The 21,387-nt window shown below is 50.7% G+C and overlaps 1 protein-coding gene across 3 annotated transcripts in view; it reads left to right on the forward strand.

Moving 5' to 3' along the window:
• The window catches only part of KIRREL3 (kin of IRRE like 3 (Drosophila)), a 498,221-nt gene that overhangs the window by 215,949 nt on the left and 260,885 nt on the right, over window positions 1-21,387 (forward strand). The window lies entirely within an intron of this gene.

Genomic DNA, 21,387 nt, shown 5'->3' on the forward strand with positions numbered 1-21,387 from the left:
CACCAGAGTGCCAGCAGAGTGTATTCTTTCACAGGTGCCAGCAGAGAGCAGTAGGTGTGGGCTGAGCGCCACCACCTAACTGGCATCCACACCACACACAGGGCCACACCCCTTTTATCCTGATGCAAATATCCAGTTAAAAGTGCTTCCCAGCCCGGCTGGCATGGCTCAGTGGTTGAGCATTGACCTATGAACCAGGAGGTCATGGTTTGATTCCTGGTCAGGGTACATGCCCGGGTTACAGGCTCGATCCCCAGTGTGCGGCATGCAGGAGGCAGCTGATCCATGATTCTCTCTCATCATGGATGTTTCTATCTCTCTCTCCCTCTCCCTTCCTCTCTGAAATCAATAAAAAATATTTTTAAATAATAAATAAGACAATTCCCAGGCTCTCCCTCTGGTTCATCCCAGAGGCCTGGGAGTTCTTGCACCCTCCAGGGAGGGAAAGTGACATTTATTTAGCATCTGACACAGGCAGGGGTGGTGCTGGAACCTTATAACTCACTGGAACCAGCAGTGAGAATGGGGACGGGAGAACGGGGAGAGGATGACTGACATTGGAACTCAGGCAAACGAAGCCAGAAGGCTGCTTCCGCCCCATTTTATAGATGAAGAGACTGAGGTGCACTCATGCTGCAGGTGGCAGAGCTGGGATGAACCCCGCTTCCCCCAGGCTTCCTGGCCCTGGGCCTTCGCCTGCGCCCCCCTGCAGGAAGCCTCCCTCACTGCGGTGGCTGGTTTCAGATGCAGATTGAAAACTCCATCGTGGATACACTAGTTGAATTCACCTACAGACTGCAAGTGTATCCGAGGCCTCTGATCTCAGCAGGCTCTCCGATCTCACCTGGAAACACCTGCCGGCCTAGGACAGGTGGCCGGACCTGCGTCCCGAGGTGATGGATGCGTTGCCAGATGAGGGCATCTGGGCACTTCTGGGTACCGGTTTCCTCATGCACAGGACATCCTCCGAGCTTGATTCGCTGTCAGGAGGCTGCTCGGGGAAGATATATACTGATGAGAAATCTCAGGCCCCAGATTCATTTTTCAAAGAAGCCAAGCAAATCTGGTGATTTATTCTCTGTCACTCTGATCCCAGCATATGTTCCACATCAGGTAAGTGAGATAGAAGGGATGGTTCAGCAAGCATTAAGTTAAAAGAAGCCCTGTCAGGCTTCCCCACCAATCGCCGGGTTTTATTTAAAGCCACAGAGTAATTAATGGCATTGAGGCAAAGGCAGAGGCTCTCTCCCGCACACCCCTCAGGTTGTGCCAGCGGAAGATGCTGCTCTTCACACCGTAGCCCACGCGAGTGTGGGTTCCTGTCCCTTCCTCATTGTCTCCTTCTTGTCTGCAATCTCTCCCTATGAGTCTCTCTCTCTCTCTCTCTCTCTCTCTCTCTCTCTCTCTCTCTCTCTCCTTCCTGCCCCCTCCCCTCTCTTGATCCCTTTTCATCGCCTCCCTTCACTGTAAGCCCTGTCTGTGGTCCCAGAACAGCAGCCCTCCCTCCCATATGACACGGGGCTTCCCATGGAGGCCATGAAGCCAGACTCCGCCCAGCCCCCCCTCCACTGGGGGGCTGACCTCGCGCTTGTCTTCTCCGCCCCACCAGCACTGTGCCTCCTCCCGAAGGTACAGAGGGTGGCAGAGCACTTGGTTCTCACAGGACCCTGCTTGGTGCTAAGAAGGAAGCAGGACAGCATGTCATGAGCTCGGGAAACCGGCAACACTGTCTGAATAAGAGGAAATGTCATGATGACTCATTTGCTGCCTAGTGACTGTTGTGGATGGAGCCCTGTAGCTGGACAAATGGAATAAAGGAAAGAAGAAAGGATGGGAGAATATTATCATTTCACTCGCACATTCATTCAAGAAGTTTATTAGGCACCTACTGTGTGTTGATCTTGGTGTCAGATGCTGAGAATGTGGATATAAAGTAAAACAGGTGTGATGAGAAAAGAAAGAAGAAAGGATGGGAGGATATTATCATTTCACTCACACATTCATTCAAAATGCATTTATTAAGCACCTACTGTGTATTGGTCTTGGTGTCAGATGTTGAGAATGTAAAGTAAAACAAGGGTGTGATTCTCAACGGTCTAGTTGTGAGATACACAAGAAAGCGATCATTACAATACAGCGGGAGACATGTCACGCATAGTGAGTGCTGGCAGTACCCTGGGACTGTAGAAGGCGAGGATGGCATCGCTTGGGTGGGGTAGTCAGAAAAGCCCTAATATCAGTTTCCCAGTAGCCACTTCTGTACACAAACAAGGTCGGAAAGGAAACAGATGTGTTTGGGGGAGAGAGAATAGCCCTCTTCCCAGTCACAGAGGAATAAAGGCCTGAATCCTGCTAAGAGACCGCGAGTAGAGTATAACCGAGATGTGGGCAAGTGTGGGAGACCCGTGGGAAATGAAGCTGCAGGGGCTCAGGGAGCCTCCTCAGTCTCCCCAAGGAGTCCAGACTCCAGTGCACGGACAGTGGGGAACCGCTAAAGACAGTGAAGCGAGGGAATGTCATGGTCCACCTTACACTTTTTATAAATTACTCTGGCTTAGAGGATAATAGGGGAGGTTTCCAAGACAGGTGGCTGGAGACAACCACCGGATACAGGATGAGAAAGGCTGTGCCCACGGCGGCAGTGATGGCACAGATGGCAGGAGCATCTGCTGAGTGTCTGCTGTGGACCAGGCACTGGGCTAGGAACGTTCATATCTGTGACCTCAGGTGTGTGTCCAGAGGCAGGTAAACAGCTGCATAGCTCATCATACTGAGCACACACACCTGGTAGACGATGAACTACTAAGCATGCCCGTGCTTCTGCCCTGGGGTGATACACACGGGTCTTCAGATGGAATTGAAGTAGCTCATCTTGGGGGTTGCCTGGACTACCTGACACCTTCCGTCCAAACAGACATGGGACTCTCCATGCACCGCTCATGGGGCTGGACGTTGTATGACCTTTCTGGGGAGCAGTATGGCGATACTTTTCAAAAGCCATAAAATATGCAACCATGTTCCAGAAACTTCTATTCTAGAAGTGGAAATTAAGGAAAAATTAGGGATTTGTGCAAAGATTTGGCTAAAAGGATAGTCATTGCAGCATTGTTGTCATAGCAAAAATATAAACGTAATACAAATTGCAACAGTTGAGGGCTGGTCTCCTACATTCCAGCTCACCCACGGGTCTGTGTTTGCATGGAAAAACGTTCATGCCAACTGAGCCTCTCATCAGAGATGCCGTCTCAGTAAAGATGGGTGATTGATGTGCAAACACAGCTTCCAGACAAACCCCCTGGCCTGCTGGCCCTCGTTTCCAATCTCATGTGAAGCGAAGGAGCCAGAAGCAGACAACATACATAGTATGGTCCCCTTTTAATTAAAAAGGAAAATATGTGCATGTGAATTTCATGAATATATAGCCCTAGAAATGGGTGGCAGGCTATCTACTGAAATGTTAAATGTATTATCACTGGTGGGAATCATCAGGGTTGAATAATTTTTATTTTATTCTTTTGGATCGTCTCTAGTTTTGTTTTTCATTTTTCTTTTGTACAGTAAGCACGGATTTCTTATCATTAAAACAAAAAAAAGAGAGCTCTGGCTAGTTTGGCTCCGTGGATAGAGCGTTGGCCTGTGGACCGAAGGGTCCTGGGTTTGATTCTGGTCAAGGTCGCTTACCTCGGTTGCAGGCTGCTCCCCAGCCCAGGCCCTGGTTGGGGCACGTGCAGGAGGCAACCAATTGATGTGTTTCTCTCACATCGATGTTTCTCTCTGTCTTTCTGTCTTTCTCTTCCACTCTCTCTAAAAATCAATGGGAAAATATCCTCGGGTGAGGATTAAAAAAAGAGAGAGCGAGAGAAAGGGGAAGGAAACCCATCCTGGTCTTTACAAGTGTGTAGCGGGTCAGTCTCCCCTCTCCCATTCCTTCGCTTATTTGACCGTCATGCTTGAGGTACCATTATTTCTAGATGTCCTAGAAGGTACCAGGGACACAGGTCATGAAGCATTTCTTCCTCAAGGAACTCCCCATCGAACAGAAAATTGGTGAACAGATAAGTGGTTGTAACGTGCTGTGAGCGGGAAAGCAGTGATAGAAATATTTCCAAGATTCCAGGAGCTCACAGGGGAGGCGATTTTCCCCTGCAGGTGATAAAAGGTGACTTGCATGGCGATGCTCAAGTTCTCCCTATGCATCTCTTCCTGTCTACAGAGGGGCAGGGACAGAAGCCTGGGCGGGGTGGTGGTGGCTGGAGAGAGCACTGGGCTAGGAGTCAGCTCCAGTCTGGCCCCTCCACTGCCCAGGACACCAGGAGTTCTCACCACCCATGTCCCCTGCACAGAGCTTACGTGGACACCTTCCAGAAGGGTCACCCGTGCTGTTGGGAGAGACATGTAACCCGGGGCTTAGCTCCATAGGACTGGGGAGAATTCCATTTTGCTGCCAGGGACGAACTTCCCAGGCATCCCTCTGAATTTTTCAGTCGATGACTCCTTAAGCGAGCGCATCTGGCAGGCAGCAGCTCTGCTTGCCTCCCGCGGCTCGCATACTCTTTCCAGAACAACCAGGCACCTGCAGTGATTTCTAGAGTGAGGAGCTGTTCAGACCCGGGGAGTGAGGTGTTTGTCGTTTGCTCTAATTGCTTAGAAACATGCAAACCTAGTGGACAGCTGGTTATCAATAACATAGTGAAAAACTGGGTTACTGTTTTATTAAGATAAACCACACTTAGGAATCCTGGGGTGCAGCAGGGGGTGCTTCCCGGGGTGCCGTGGGGCGGAGCAGCTTACAGGCCATGCCCTAGGCTTTCTATGGAGCAGCGAGCAGCAGGGGCAGCACCTCCGGGGGCCTCGGAGGCTGTGGCGGGCGCCACTCTCAGCTTGGTTTCCATTGAGGAGCAGATCCGGCTTCTTCCACACACGGGTCAGCCTCCTGGGACAGCCCTGCCCTGGAGGCCAGCCCGGCCCAAGGGCTCAGCTGTCCAGAGGACAGTTTCTCCAACCGCTGAAGGGACTTGACAACTTGACGGGAGCCCCATTCCGCCTCACCCTGGATGAGGTGCACGTCATACAAGTGCAGTGCTGGAGTGTGGAGCGTGCAGCCCAAATCCACTCTCCGCCCTCCCTCTGCCCACTGCACACACCCGCTGTGCTAGGCAACCTGCTCTACCCAAGTCCACCAACTCACCGCTGCTCTCCTCCCAACCACCTTCACAGAAACATCCTCGATACACTTGACCATGCACCTGAGCACCGTGGCCCAGCCCAGTGGACACATGACATTAACCATCACCGTCCGGAACTTTTTAGATTAGAGAACCAGGATAAGCGGTGTGCCGGAGATCAGCGATGCCACCAGATGGTTCCTAGGGTACCCCTCCCCCCGTCCCCGCTTACTCAGAGGATACACCTTGGGACATAAGGTAGCTCAGGGGCCCAGTTCTAATGTCCGTGAGAATCGCCTGGGGAGCTTTCAACAAGCAGATTCCCAGACCCTGGGAAGGTCCTGGCCCATTCAATGTGGCATGGGCGTGGGAGCTAAGGCCCTGACACCTAACAGGCAAGCAAGCAGCTACTTGAGACCTGGGAAGAAACACCCCCCGACAGGAGGAGAAGGCCCCAGGGGCGGCTTGATTAGGGAACCCCCAGGCGACTTCATCAGGGGTTCCTGTGGACGCACTTTGAGAAATGCTGGCCTGGCCTTTCTAAAGCCTCCCAGACTGAAGCATGAGGTGGTGAGGCGAGTGCAGAAGAGGCAGGTGCCATGTCAAAAGCATCAATTACCAACTTGCCCCTCCCCTTTGCTCTTTCTTACCCACCTGATGGCTCACCTGCGCCTCCCACTGGCAGCTGGAGATGCCTTCTCACAAACAGCCTCCAGTTCTAAGCCCCCTGCGTGGGCGGAGCTGCTGGGCTCAGTCCCACCTGCCTGTGCTGCTTACTGTTCTCTGTCCCAGGAACGGTCTTAGCAGCCTCCAGGTTGAGGGTCTGCTTTTCCAAAACATGACCAGGAAGGAAGGTAGCCTTTTCCTGAACTCTCCTGCCCCAAATCCTATCATTGTTGTTTTTTGTTTGTTTGTTTTAATATATTTGTATTTATTTCAGAAAGGAAGGGAGTGGGAGAGAGTGATAGAAACATCGATGATGAGAGAGAATCATTGATCGCCTGCCTCCTGCATGTCCCCACAGTGGGGATCGAGCCTGCAACCGGGGCATATGCCCTGATCAGGAATTGAACCGTGACCTCCTGATTCATAGGTCAATGCTCAACCACGGAGCCACCCAGGCGGGCTGTTTTTTGTTTTAAATGTGTAATGCATCTTTTCTCCCAGCTGACACTTGGAGATTTCATCAAGGGGCTCTAGCAGATTTTGAGGGCTAGAAAAGCTAAGAGCTGAGCCATACCTGGGAGCTGGCCTTGTTCTGTCTGCCCAGAGAATCAGCTAGAACTTCTCCTTCTCCAGACGGATGGAGAGACCGTGGTTCCCTGAGACTGCCACTCCCCATCACCTTGCACAGGAAGCAGGTGGAGAGGGAGGGGCCTAGGGAGGCAGGATCAAATCTGAGGATATCCTATATAATCCTATATAATAAACGCCTAATATGCAAATCAACCGAACAGTGGGAGGAATGGTCGCTATGATGCGCACTGACCACCAGGGGGCAGATGCTCAATGCAGGAGCTGCCTCCAGCCCACAGGCCCCAGGCTAGCCAAGGCGGATGCGGGGGAGGGGGGGCCGGCCAGGCCTAGGGACCCTACCCATGTACTACTTTCGTGCACTTGGCCTCTAGTTAGGATATAATTAAGGCAAGAGGGTGCTGTTTTCCATCAACGCATGCTCGGCCTGTCCACAAAGGAATGGTAGAGATGGGTCTTGGACCTTGATCGAGGGATAAAAAGCCACATCTAGTCAGAGGGTTAGCCTGTACCAAATCTATTGCTTCACGTGAAAATGTCTTTTAATAAAGATATCGATTGACCCCCAGATGATCTTCCTTTGGCCACATCTAATGATTCAGGGCCACAGAGGAAACCAATCATTCATTCAGCAAATATTTAACTGCCCACAGCACTGGCAACGCAGTGCTGAGTAGGAAAGACAGTGACACCCTGCCCTGGGAAAAGCCTACAACAAAGTCAAGAAAAGAGGCAAACAAATCATTAGACACATGGATAATGAATAACTGTTTAAACTCTGCGGGGAAGACGTTCGGGTGCGCTGAGTGTTGGGGAGTAGAAAAGGGCACGGGCTCCCATCAGGCAGGTCCAAGTTCACGTGTCATCTCTGCTAACTGGCCTCAAGGCGTTTAACCTCTCAAACCTCGGTTTTCTCATCTGTTAAAAAATGATGAAGCGAACCCTAGCCAGTTTGGCTCAGTGGATAGAGCATCTGCCTGCAGAATGAAGGGTCCTAGGTTCGATTGCAGTTAAGGGTACATGCCCTAGTTGTAGGCTCGATCCCCAGTAGGGGACGTGCAGGAGGTAGCCGATCAATGATTCTCTCATCCTTGATGTTTCTATCTCTCTCTCCCTCTTCCTTCCTCTCTCTGAAATCAATAATATATTGATGAAGCGAGGGGAAAAAACTTCCTTGCTTGCCAGGTATTAAGGATGACGGTGATAAAGACAAGAAAAACCGCTCACCCGGACTTGGTGTATGACATTTGGCGGGGTAAACGTTAGTTCCTCTTTCCGCCCCTTCCATCTGCACGGGGAGCTGATTGTCAGTACAGCCAGGGCCAGGGCTCCAAGAAGATCCAACTCAGGTCCTCAAATGTCATCTTGGAGGACGAGCCCCAAGGGAGGCAGATGAAAGTCGAGGGAATCTCTCTCGTTCAACATGACCTGGTGGAAATATCAGCTCCTTCAAAACCTCCGTGTGGCAGGCAGAACAGGCCGTCTCCGTAATGACTTGTAACAAGAGGGACGTTGTGCTGCGCCTTTCATTTTATAGCCATCAAGGCATTTTCTTAAAAGGTTCTGTTAATTGCCATCTGCAGACGATTATTATCTATTCAGAATCCCCTGGCAGGAATGAATCTCCTGTCTGCGCTTTCTCAACCCACTCACTGACCCCCGACGCCTCTGCGGCTGCAGTGATAGGATGAGAAAGTGACTGGCTGGCAGGGAAGGGCAGGAGTTGGGGAGCAGACCAGAAGACTCTCCGGTATCTGTGGGTCCGGGGAAATCAATTCATGATCTCTTTGAGGCCTATTTAAGGCAAGAGAAGAGAAAGGAAGTAGATGGGTAGGTTCTGCTCACAGTTGGAGAAAAAAGAGGGGGGACGCCTCTGTCCCACTGCCCTCACCCAATGCAGGCTTCCTAGTGACATGCTCAATCCCTGTTCCAAGTTGAGGTGCAGTTAATTGGACTTAGCCTTGGTATTGGGGAAGGAAGGGAGCTGGGTACCCCTAGATAGAGTCTAACGAGTAGTTGTTAATAGGACCTGCAAATCCTCCCATAGAGAGAGCTGGGAAAACCCTGATAACCAACAGCTACGGTTCACAGAGCCGTAGCTCTGTGCCCAACTCTGCCAACCCAACCCTCCTAGGTATATATCATCACCCTCGTTTTATACAGGAGGAACCCAGGCTCAAGGAGGCAAAGCCAGTTGCCCACGATCCACTTGTCAGAGTCAGTCTGAGACCCACCTCTTCTGATTCCAGAATCCGAGCTGGAGACCATGCATTGCCTCTGCCTCTGCCCTGGGAGCTGTAGCCTATGAACTCACCAAAGACAAACGTCTACTTTCTGATCCTTCACAGGGCCTTGCACTAAGCAGCATCATCAGGAGACGTTTAATTAAAAGTTGCTAAATGAAGGAAAGGATGAACTAGGGGATTGAGAAGTCTGTCCGTGCATTTCAGTGTTAAATGGAAATATGCAAAATGCATGAGTGGCCTATGCAAGTCAACATCTCTCATTCTCATTAACTGACTGCTGGCGTTCTCCTGGAGAGAGGAAAGGGTCGCACGGTGTTCACTGCGGTGAGCGCCCCTTTTCAATGACATATCTCTCCATTGTGTCTCATGTTGACTTGAGCAGATACTGCAGGGTTTGGGTCGCTCTAGCCTCTCTTTGCCAATCTATCAAAATTCTATGCATCTTTCAAGGTTGGCTTTTGTGGCGTCTACCCTGACTACTGGCCCTTGTCAAACCTATTAAGCCTCTCCCATGTTCCCAGCCCTTCACTAGGAGAGACACATGTCAGCACGTGGTGGCAGTGTATTAGACTTGTACAATGTTAGAAGCGTGTGAGAAGCATGAAGCAAAGGAGCAAGAGAAAGGAGTGGTTGGCAGGAGACGGGGCCCGCGGTGAGGTCGGGGAAGGCTTCATGGAGGACGAGATGCCTGAGCTAAATCTCAAAGGCTGCGTAGGAGACTGGCAGGTGTACATAATGCAGGGGGAGGTCCCAGGGGACAGCCTCTATAGCGGCACAGAAATGTGTATTTTGGAAACGACAAGCACTGATCGTTTTAAAAGATTTTGAAACACAAAGCAAATCACATTACTCCTCTGCTTAAAACCTTCCACTGGCTCCCACCCACATAGAAAGCAATCTGGATGCCTTGCCAGAGCTGGCATGGCCCGCCACCCTCTGGTCCCACCTTCTCCTCAGATACCACCAGGCCACTTTCTCCCGGCTCCTTGAGCTCCAGCCCTGGCAGCCTTCCTTCTAGTCCTGAAGGACACCCAGCCCGTTCCCTCTTCTGGGCCTTCACTTTTGCTGTTCCATCCACCTGGAATTCTTAGCCTCGGCTCCATTCTCCCCGCCCACCACCACTGTGGGGAGAGGACGCTCATATTCAGGTCTCAGCTCAAATGTCATATCTTCCAAGAGTTCCACTCTGACCATCCCATCCACAGTGGTCTTCCAACCTTCCCGCGGCGACTCATTCTCCTGCTTTACTTTCTCCTTTTACCTTTTCTTGTTGGAACCTATCATGGTTTTTTTCTTTACTATATTGTCTGTTTCTTCTAAACACACTAAACTATAAGTTCATGAGATCCTCAGCTTACCTGGCTAATTCACTTGCATTTCCAGAGATCGGATACACAGTGCCTACTCAGTATCTGTGAGTTAAGAGGATGGATGGATGGATGGATGGATGGGTAGAGGATGGATGGATGGATGGATGGATGGATGGATGGATGGATGGGTAGGTGGGTGAGTGGATGAGTGGATGGATGGATAGAATGAATGATAGTTACTGAATAAAGCTGATATGAGGAACCATAAAGTTGTAAGGATGGAGAGCTGTTCAGGGAGCGTTGGATGCCACGCAGATGATTTGGACTTATTTCTAAAGCTAATGGGGACATTGGAAATTATCGTTCTCACCAGACATTTATCTCTCGCCTTGCATTGGCTTATGAGAGTTTCCTGTGCCTGAACCTTATCTCACCAATCTAATCGCCAGCCACATAGTATCAGCGACTGGTCCCTCCGTCTCTCCGTGGGAACCTGACGCTCCCTGGAAAACCCACCACTTCCACTGGTGCACTTCCAGCCTTGGTCTTAAAGGGCCACACTCAGCAGGGCCTGGGGGCAGGGGCACATCTCTTTGTTGCATTAAACCATCCTGTTTATCTCATGCTGAGCGTGCCCCCCAAGGAGCTGCCCCACACCACACCCTTCTCCTCTGTGCACAGCCCTCAATCTGTGTGCCTGGACCAGCCCTTCGTGGCCAGACAGGACTAGCTCTGTCTTAGACCCCAACTCTTTCGGCCTCCAGATGGAGCAATCTCTTACCTCCACAAGGGAGTCCTAGGGACTAATTACTGTTAGCAAATCACTTTAATTATCATCATTATCAACAGCACTTTACGATCCCCAGTCAGAAAGATGATCAAGTTCTACAACAGCCCCTCCCCTTCCCCAGATGGAAAGTGAATCCTGTGAGTGCCTGCTGAGCTTGCAAGACCCCAGCAAACAGCGTCCCGAACATGCCCCGTGTGGGGAAATGACAATGGAATGAAGCTGCTGGCTTCACCACGAGGCACAATAAGCTCTTTTGGATCCTTCCCCAACCCCCAAATGATGCCTTTGCCTTCCCTGATATACGGTTTGCACTTGCTTATCTTTGTAATGTGATAAAAGACAATGAAAGAGGAATCACACCACATGCTAGGAGGAAGAAAGAAAGCAAAATAGCGAGAGATTTTAACCCCGCTCCCTCTCTCCCCAGTTTTTTCTTCTCTGTGTAGGAGTGAGTGTTCTAATTCTGCAGTGCGGTCATTACCCTAATGGGTTTGGCAGGCCCATCCTAGAGCACCGAGGCTGTCGGGGATGATGGCATGCTGTCTGTTATGGGCTCCCACAGTTCCCAGCCAACCCACAGTCAGGAAGGCAGGGAGGAGGAGAGGGGTGAGGCGTGGGAGAGAGACTCCAGTTAGTATCGGCATCTAAGAGATGATCGTTTTAACCCACTCGCATTAGAGATGGAACTATCCCAGATGCCACCCCTGGAGAACCAGCAAATGCAATGGGTCACGGGAAGTGGAAGTAAACAGCAAAACACGGAGGTGGATTTACTCCACTGAGAGCATCCCTCCAGTGTGGCCACGCTCCGATCGCTGGAGATGGACTCTGTAACATCAAGTTACAGTGGAGGTCACAGAGCACTGCATTATGGGGCTTCCTTATCCAGGTAGTAAATAAGAAAGAAAGAAAGAAAGAAAGAAAGAAAGAAAGAAAGAAAGAAAGAAGGAAGGAAGGAAGGAAGGAAGGAAGGAAGGAAGGAAGGAAGGAAGGAAGAAAGAAAGGAAGATTTTACTGGGGAAAGAAATGGTGAACTTGCATGTAGCTGTAGGACACCTGGCTATAACCACGTCCTCACCTCTCAGATAAGCTGCAGGAGCCGGGAGTGATCTATTTAACTCTCCTGATCGAGGCCAACTTTGTCGCCTGTTGCTTCTTCTAAAACTGCCTGACTCCCTTTGCCTGACCTTTGACCTCATTGAAAGGAGACAGGGAAGAAAGTTGCAGTAGTGCCCTCTCTCTGGAGCCCAAAGGAAAAGGCTTTCTTAAATGAAAGTAACGGTAGACGTAAGTCACGGTGAGCAGCAATGATCAGAACATGTTTATTCCGCAGGCACCACAGACTAATTGAGATAGAGCTTTACACACGTCTGGGATGAGCAGAGCACAGGACGAGGCTCTGAGGACTGGTTCTTGGTCCCAGTGATGCGCTTGCTGGCTTTAAGATGCCCCCGCTGGTCCTCTGAGGGGAGGGGGGTGGGGACTTGGGCAGGTTGACACAGTGGTGCGGCCCTTGTCTTTGCTGCACACTGTCTCCTGTTGGGAGCGGCCCTGGAAAAGAGAAACACTGGTGAGGGCGTGGGCAAGGGCACAGGGGCTTAGCCAATGGGATTTTAGTGAGCGGGTAAATCTGTAGATGAGCGTCAAAACCACTGTGTCAAGATTTCAGACCTAGAAGGTTGTCCATCCTCGTTATCTCCATTTTACAGATGGGAAAACTGAGCCTTCGTCTGTAAAAAGAGTTGGCAGAACCATGGAACATGGTTCAGAGTATTTGGTGACCACCAGCGGCTTCTCAGTTACCACTCTGTGGCCACAGGAGGCTTGAAGGTTTTGGATGCTTTTTACCAACCTCTGATCTCCCGAATGGTTTCCTTCTTCCACTTAGGATGCCATGGCTGTCCCCATGTGCCATCTCTAGCTGACACCACCTACTTTATCACCTGTGTACTGCTCGTTGGCATTTCAGGATTCTTCCAACTGTAACAGGGAACTCTTGTGCTTGATGAAAAGGACTTAGGTGTTGATGGGAATGACCCTTAGATGACCCACTGAAGAAGGTCCAGGCCCAAGGCCAAGTCTAACAGGGAGTGACCCTTTGAGTCCTGACGTAGGACCATGGAAATAGCCATGTTTCTGGGGCCCCAGAGCTGTTTAGAATGAACCCAAAGCAGCTGAGTAGTATGTCTTACTCATGTGTGAAATCCTATATAATATTAGTAAAAGGATAATATGCAAATTGACTGAACAGCGGAACGACCGGTTGCTTTGATGCACACTGACCACCAGGGGGCAGACGCTCAACGCAGGAGCTGCCCCCTGGTGGTCAGTGCACTCCCATAGGGGGAGCAACACTTGTGGCTTATAGCTGAAGGCTGGCGAGCACCTCTGTGGCAGTTCTAAGGATGTCTGACTGTGGGGAGCGGGCCTAAGCTGTCAGTTGGACATCCCCCGAGGGCTCCCAGGCTGCTAAAGGATGCAAGCCAGGCTGAGGGCCCCCCCCCCCCCACTCAGTACATGAATGTTGTGCACCGGGCCTCTAGTAACTTATAAAACCAGCAGTAGGGTCTCCATTTCCAGAGAGCAAATATTCACATAAACAAAGGCTCCTAGGCTGAGTGGGAAAATGTTTCAGGGGTTGACATCAGCTGCCATTGGCTCCCAAAGGGCTGATAGAAACCTCATAAGGCAGTGAGGGTACCACAGAGAAGGAGGTGGGCATCAGAGATGGACCTGAGAGAAGGTCCTCACCTCTGGGAAAGTGCATTGGCAGAGAGCGATGGGGACCACACGGCCCCTGTCCACACCGCCACCTATCTGCAGGACAGAAATGTGCGGCTTCCAATTAAGGCCGACCAGGGCGCAGCCCTGTCATTTTCTTCCATCTACATCCAGCTGAGAGAGAGGCAGTGAGAGGCAGGACACGTGACAGAAGCGATATTTGCCGAGACCGTCGCACTGCTGCCGTGGGCCCAGTGACCAGAATGACCTGCTCTCTGAAGCTTTTCGTAGAGAAACGGAGTTGTGTTTCATTTTGCCCCAGGGTCTGTGGGTGAGTGGGTTAGACCGGCGAAAAGTTAGCATTTTACTCATTCTGATGGGAATCCCTTTTAAAACTCAAATGGCATGCATGGTCTTCCCCTTAATGAGCGCTTCTGAAATATCACTGGGCATGCGGGGAAGCCCACCTTTCCTTGCCCTCCGCGAAGGAGGGGGCTGGGAGAACTCTGCCAGGGAAGGGAGAGGTGCAAAGTTGTAGGGGGAAAAACAATAAAGGAAAAGAGAGGAGCGACTCAGGGGGCAGAAGGCATGGGAGTTAGAATGTCAGCTGGAAACTGAGCAGCGTGCTTCATCAGACCGATGTGTTCCGAGCAGAAGAGGAGTGAGGAGGAGAGAGTGGGGACCTGGACTTCACTGAGCACCTACTGTGTGCTGTGTGCTTCAGACACACTCCCGCCCCACTTTGCACATGGAGCAGAGGGAGGTTCTATCACCCTGATTTTTCAAGTGAGGAAATGGAGGCTCAAAACCTGGGAAACTCGTTCAAGGTCATACATCAAGAATCGGGGGAGCTGGTTTCAGACCTGAGCTGAGGGCACCACTTGCTTCCTGCAGAGTCTTTATACTCCCCTCTCCTTCCCCGCCTCCCCCCCTCCATCCCTCCATGCTGTGGCCCCTCAGCCAGAGCACATTTCCTGAGTAACTTACAAGGCAATTCTCACTTATTCCATGAGTGTGACACCCGGCTCCAGAGGGACTAGATTCCTCAAGAGAAGGCCCAGGTGGTCTGCCACCTCGTTATGCCTCTCCGCCCTCCCCTCAGGCCCTCTCCTCCCCTGCAGCAACAGGGCTCAGTGCCAAGACTGATGGGAGGGGAGAGGGGTTGCTCTGCCCAGCCCTCAGCACAGATGTGCACCTTCCTGAGGTCACCTGCTTCCTGTGTTGAAGATGCCACTGCGGTCACATTACAGAATGCTGACGCTGGGAGGAAGTCTAGAAATCCTCTGGCCCATGTCCCTCCTCTGGCTCCAGGAGGAAGAGAGCTGTCAAGATCCGCAGCTGGTTCATGGCCGAGCCAGCATCAGCTCGCGAGCTCAGCCCAGCCCTGTGTCCTGTCTGCCAGGAGGAGAAAAATGTGCTTGGAAGTTGGGATCGTTCTCCTGGGCTCCTGCCCCTGTCCTCTGGCTTGGTCATGCTTGCAGACTGGACTCCCACAAGCCCTGAGTGTGGGTGGCTCTGAGAGGGTGTCTCCAAGGCCTTAAGCCAACACCAAAGGGAAACAGAGAAACAGAGGAGGAACTCAGAGCCAAGCATGGGGTGGCAGAGGGTGTTGCAAAGACGGCCCCAAACTCTGGAGTTTCAGCCCAGCTCCTACTTAGCTTTTAGTCCTGGAGTGCAGGTTAATGAAGGAGAATGTGGCAGGGACCCCCACTCTTGGGTCCCCCACGGAAGACCTCCAGAGCAGAGGTCACCGTTTAGGACTATGCGACAAAGGCCCAACTTAACTGTGTTGCCAACCAAAAAAGAGCTCCTTTCTCTGTCACGGCCAGTCAGGAATGGGCAACAGAGCATGACTCCCATATCCGGTCCACCACGGCTGCTCCAGCTCCCACTGACGTGACCAGATTCTGGTCAATTAAAAGCACTTTTTCTTTTAAGGACACAGTCCAGGAGTTGTGCCCACACCTTCTGCTCACATCCCATTGGCCAGGACTTAATCACATAGCTGCAAGGGAGGCTGGGGGATGTGGGGCTTATTTGGGGCAGCCTTATTTACCACTAGTAGGTAGGGTGTCCTTTGGTAATCGCAAAGGAGTAGGAAATGGATAGTCAGGGACAGCTAGTAGTTTTTGTCTAGTGAACACTATTTCTGACAAACATTGCCCATCTGCTTTAGCAACCGAACGCAACTCGGCTCCCAGCCACGGGGTCCTGCTGCGGACACAGCCCTCTCCAGGGCGTCCACAGAATGAAGGGCGAGCAAGCCAAGATGAGCAGCCAGGAGACCCAGACTAAATTCAATTACGGGAAATTCAGAACTCGATATCAGAAAATGAGATTGAAAGCAGGGAGCTACCTCCTGGGGAGGATCCCCCAAGAGATTTTATAGGAAAGAAGATAAAACCAAAAAAAGAAACAGCACAGATTGTAACTCTGCTCTCCTCCCCAGGGGCTGAGTGGGGTGCCCACTGGTCTACCTCATAAGATCTAGTGATATACAGAAACTACATGGTAATTACATTTCTACAAGAAGAGTCAGTCCCAAAGTAATAACAGTGTAAGCATATAATGTGCTCTGTGAGTTAGGCTTGCGCTTGCTTTCTAAATCCTCTTCCTGTGTATGAATCTTAACACTTACATTGAATTGTCAACTGTAAGCCTCCCACTGGAGAAGAAAGGAGTAGAGGAAGGGCCTGGGGTGGCCTTGCGCCCAGGAGGAAGCAGGAGGCGGGAATTCTGGACACTGCCCTCTGCTGGTGACAAGCAAGAGAGTCACCATACACCACAGACCTCAGTGGGTAAGAAACTCCCTAGAGAGGCCAACCCATCCTTGTGCCCGGCAGTGAGCATCCCAGGGCGCCTGACAGTAGCCTTTGCCTGGGCAGAGTGGGGGTGCCTGACAGGCTGATTACCATTCCTCTTCCTTTAGGCCTTGCGTGGCCCTGAGCCCCTGTTTCTGCCCGGAGTTTCCATCCTTCTCCAACTGGTCAGGATAGGGATGCAAGCCTTAGAAGATTCTTCGGAAGAAGGGGTGGATTGGAGCAAGAGGGCCACCTCTGTGCCCATTCCCTGGTCCAGCATCCAGGAATGTGTGGAGGAAGTGACCTTCAGCTTCTCACTTCTGTGTATGTTTAATATTGGTCTTAGAGGGGTAAATGGACAACAGAATAAAGCCTTCCCTAACCACCCCAAACCAGAGTGAGCACCCTCCATTGACAGTAATTCCTAGAATGTGCATAGCACTTCCCAGTGTATAAGGCATCTCCACACCCATCGCTTCAGTTACTCCTGAAGTCAGCCCTATCCGTAGGCCTTAGGGTTCCTATCCTATTAAATATTGGTCCTAGAGGGGTAAATGGACAACAGAATAAAGCCTTCCCTAACCACCCCAAACCAGAGTGAGCACCCTCCATTGACAGTAATTCCTAGAATGTGCACAGCACTTCCCAGTGTATAAGGCATCTCCACACCCATCGCTTCAGTTACTCCTGAAGTCAGCCCTATCCGTAGGCCTTAGGGTTCCTATCCTATTGATGAAGAAACAGAGACTCAGAGATGCAAGTGGTTGCCCAGGGTCACAGAGCTGGTAAGTGATGGTGCCAAGACTAGACTCGTGATGGTCCTAGACTTTCCTGGTGTGTCTCAACGGCCTCCTGAGTCCTAGCGGGTCCTGAACAGAGCCCAGCACTTACCCACGTGCTGCCCTGTGTGGCGCCAATGCCTCCAACTGTGGCTCAAGCTCCTAGAGAGCAGGCACTGACTCCTAGGTGCCTCTTAGGATCACTCCCGCATCAAGCTCAAGGATGAACCTGAAGGAAGGTCTCAAAAACACGTGGGATAGTTGTGATGGTCCACAGAAATGCAAACTGTAAGAACATGCTAGAAGGGGACACTCTGAAGGATCCGGTGGCCAGGAAGAAGTGGGAACAGTGCAGGTGGGCTGGGCAGGGGGAGCTCCCACTCTCTCTGAGTCCTCACCCCTCCTGCTGCTGTTAGAGCTCTGGGTGAAGCATGTGTGATGAGCTGGACTTCTCCGTGGGGGAGCAGTGAACAATACACAGGAGCCACGAGTTGGCAGCCTCTCAGAATTCCAGCATGGAGACCTGTACTTGACCTCCCAGACAGGAGCAGAGAGGGAAAGAGAATCTCAGGATTGTGGGGACACTGCCTGGCACCTCTGAGACACCCGGGAAATGTTTGCAATTGAATGAATGAGGCACAAGAGCAGAAGCTAGTGGGGATCTGGAGAAGGGTGCTGCATAGACAGCAGAGTCCTGGGACATCTCAGTGGTCTGTCTGTCTGCACAAGGAGGCCTGAGGTAGGGGTGGTGTTGGCGTGGGGTGCCTGGGACTCCAGACTTATGTTAGAGCTTGTTTGGCTGCAATTATTTCCTGCTACTTCTGCACTGTGGCCACTGTTCTCTGAAATGACCTCCTCCTATCGTAGTCCAGATATGTCTTCCTTCCCCGAAGCGAATTGAACCTACATCATGCTTCGCTTTGAGAGATGACACTGAAAACGGTAGTGTTTTAGAACAGCATGTTTTGTTAGAGTCTGAATGGAAAGGTGTATGAGATGTGAAATCTATCGATGTGCAATGCTCACAGTGGGGCTTCTTTATGGTCTAGGTCTAGAAGCACCTTCTCTAACAGTATGTTTGCAAATACAGCTAATGAGCTTTTCCTTTATGGAAAATTCTCTTTCAAAGCTGGCCACCCTCCTGGCCAGCACCGCAGGACATGTTGTCTACGAACGATTGCCAAAGACTTTTCTTTTATGGCCAGCGTCCATCCGTAAAAAAAATTTAGCATACACTCGGAATGCGTGTATGCAGTGCTATGTACATTCTATACACACCCTCCAATTCTAATGTATGATAGGCATTATCAACCATACCCACGAAATAGACAATATAGAATTAAGAGATAAAATGCTTTCTTCCTGCACCCAGAGGATTACATGACTTCCTGGGGTAGAAGCCCCGTGGCTTACACAGGAGGGCACCCCGTGCACTCCAAGTAAATGTAGTCCAAGAAGCATTTTTCGGTTGTTTCCTTCGGTAGCTCCCATTTTCCAAGTCAGCGCTCGAACAGCCCATGGGGAAAGTCCCCGTCCATCTCACAAGGGTTAAAAAAAGAACAACATGCCACACTTCATAGCAGTTGAAGCTTTTTCTGCCACAGAAGCAGTTTTGAGGGAGAAATTGTCATCTAGCCCACAGTTATGCAAATGTGATTGTTATTTCTGACACTGGTAAATAATAACCCTGTAGGCACAGGCACTGTTTTCTTACCTCATACGCAAGGTCTCGAGTCATCATTGAGATGTTCATAAGTGATTAGCATCTGGGGGCCATGGCATGCAATTCGGGTGGGATTTCCCGTCTATCTTCTGCTTGGAAAAGGTGATTAGCACTTTGGGGGTGGGGGAGGGAATGTCTAACAAATTGCTTCTCTGATCAAGGCAAATCAAGTCGTCCGATGGGGTGATTGGCTGACATAGGTGTACGGCCCATACCTGGGGTTGTTGGTGTTCACATTAGAATTAATGAAGGCTGCCTGTATCAGAGATTCATCTAACTTCTCTTCAAATCACATGAATATAACTACCCCTCAAAATAGAATCACTACCAATTATTTGATTCAGAGCAAAAATAGAATGAAAACATACATGTAACACGAGTAATACAACAAGCAGAGAACGGTGATCAAAATCTTCACCAGACTGCAAGACAGCAGTTCCAGCCCGCTCTCGAATTAGCTAATTGAGAAAGATCCCTTTATGCTAATTAATCCTCTTAATCGCCTGGGCAGCTTCCTAGAAAAGTCAGGTCGTTTACTGGCTAGTACTTTGAGAGTCGTAATAGCCAAAGCCAGGAGCCCGGTTAAATAATGTCACAGCGGGAACCCTGGTGCCTCCTTGCAAGGATGTACTGGAAGTCTTTCTGGCTAATTAGTGAATCACAGCCATTATGCAAATGAGCGCCTCCTGATTGGTAACAGCTTCTATCTTTCCCTGCCACCCATGCAAATGAGGCCAACTGAATGGTTGGAGTCCGATGCAGACTAAAAGAATAATAAAACTTTAGAGGGACCTCCTTTAGGGTTCACATGGTCTAATTTCTCAATTACAGATGAGGAACGGAGTCTTCCAAGGTGAGGAGCCTTGCCTAGAGTTCCTTAGTTCGCTAGCAGGAAAGCCAGGCTTACCTCCGGGCTTTTCAACTTCTAAGAGACTCTTTCTATTCTGCCTTTTATTTTAATTCCATCTTGTAAACGCTGGGATTCTGCACACGGAAACTCATGAGGCCCTGTTATAACACCAGTGAAACCAAGGGTGATATAATGAGGTATCACTAGATGGAAGATTCAGGAGACCTGCCCTTGTGTCGGTCTTGAGCCTTTTCCCGTGAGGTGATATACTGAGGTATCACTAGATGGAAGATTCAGGAGACCTTGGGGGACCCTGAGCCACTGGGCTCCCTGCCCTTGTGTCGGTCTTGAGCCTTTTCCCGTGAGAAAATCCCCGTGTCTTCTAACTCCATCAGGCAAGGATGTGGACTTGACTTTCATGAGCCCTTGAAACCCTGGAGGTCTGAGCCGAGGCCAATGGCTTCAGTCACAGCAGATTTGTGCTATGAGGCAGTGTGCACTTCTGGATTATTGGGGCTGCCTTTTTCTTTTCTTTTTTTCCTCCTTTTTCCAATTCCTTTGTAATCATCTTAAAGCCAAGTGCTCATTTCCACCAGAACTTTAAACACTGTGCCTCTGTGTAGCACAGCTTTTAATTTTCCTCCCTAACAGAAGTGATTGTTTATGTTGTAAATGCCACATTAGTCCCCATGAAATGGAGACGGAATTGATTTTCATTTCGGAGATTTCACAGCTTGCCCCAGAACTTTATGCTTGATTGCCAGTGCTCAGAAATGCATGGGCTCCGGAGAGGTTCAGAGATGGTGTGTGTACCGTGGCATATAAAAATGGGAGACTCGGGGCCGCATTGGGTGGGAGGCGGACCCCTGCGTCTCAGTAGCTGTGTCTGGCCAGGCACTCAAGAAACCAAGGCCTTGAGTCCCAGCAGCACCTGTGAGAAACAGACCACAATCCCACCAACGTTCCCTGCCAGAAAGTTCTGGAAGAGTCATTCACTGAGCCCTTCTCTCAACAAGCCTTAGCTGAGCACCTGCCCAGATCTGCTTAGGCGTTAGAGGACAAAAAGGAGAAGCGTGCACCTTGAAAAACGTAGCGAATTAGGGAGAGTCAACCCAGGATGCCAGCGAATTGGGCAGGGACATGTGGATGCATCCCCAACTGAATTCCCCGAGCACGGCGCTGTTCAATGCTAAGGAAGGGGAAAGCCGCCAGGCATGCTGGGAATGGAGGCGGAATGGAGGGCAGATGTCAGAGTGACCCCAAGCAAAGGTTGTGTTTTCTTGCCTCTCCTACCGCCTGCAGGGCCGCTGCCCCTTCTCCTTGGGGAACCTGTTGCAGCCAGGGTGACAGATGGCTGCACACTCTTCCAGGGATGTGAGATAAAGCCACCAGCACTCCGTCGGCTGGGGCTGATGCTACATCTGTCCCGGTCTTGGTCAGCTGTTGGCCGGATCATTCAGAGGGCGCCCTCGGGACCTGCCATACTTTCCTGAAAGGCCCTTCCTCTTCAAGAATTTCTCCAAAACTGGAGTTTGTGGGACACAGTTGACATTCAGTGCAGTACATTAAGACATTCACTCTCAATCTATGGGTCATATGTCATATTTGCCAGATCATTTTAAAGGGGTTCCCTTTAAATGTGGGGTGGGCAGGACACCTCCACAGCACACAACTTTCACAGCAGGGTTGGGAATGAAGCAGACCACTGGAGGCATCAGGGGGACCTGAATTTGAATGATTATATGATT

This window comes from Myotis brandtii, unplaced genomic scaffold (assembly GCF_000412655.1).
Source record: "Myotis brandtii unplaced genomic scaffold, ASM41265v1 scaffold325, whole genome shotgun sequence".
Taxonomy (NCBI): Eukaryota; Metazoa; Chordata; class Mammalia; order Chiroptera; family Vespertilionidae; genus Myotis; species Myotis brandtii.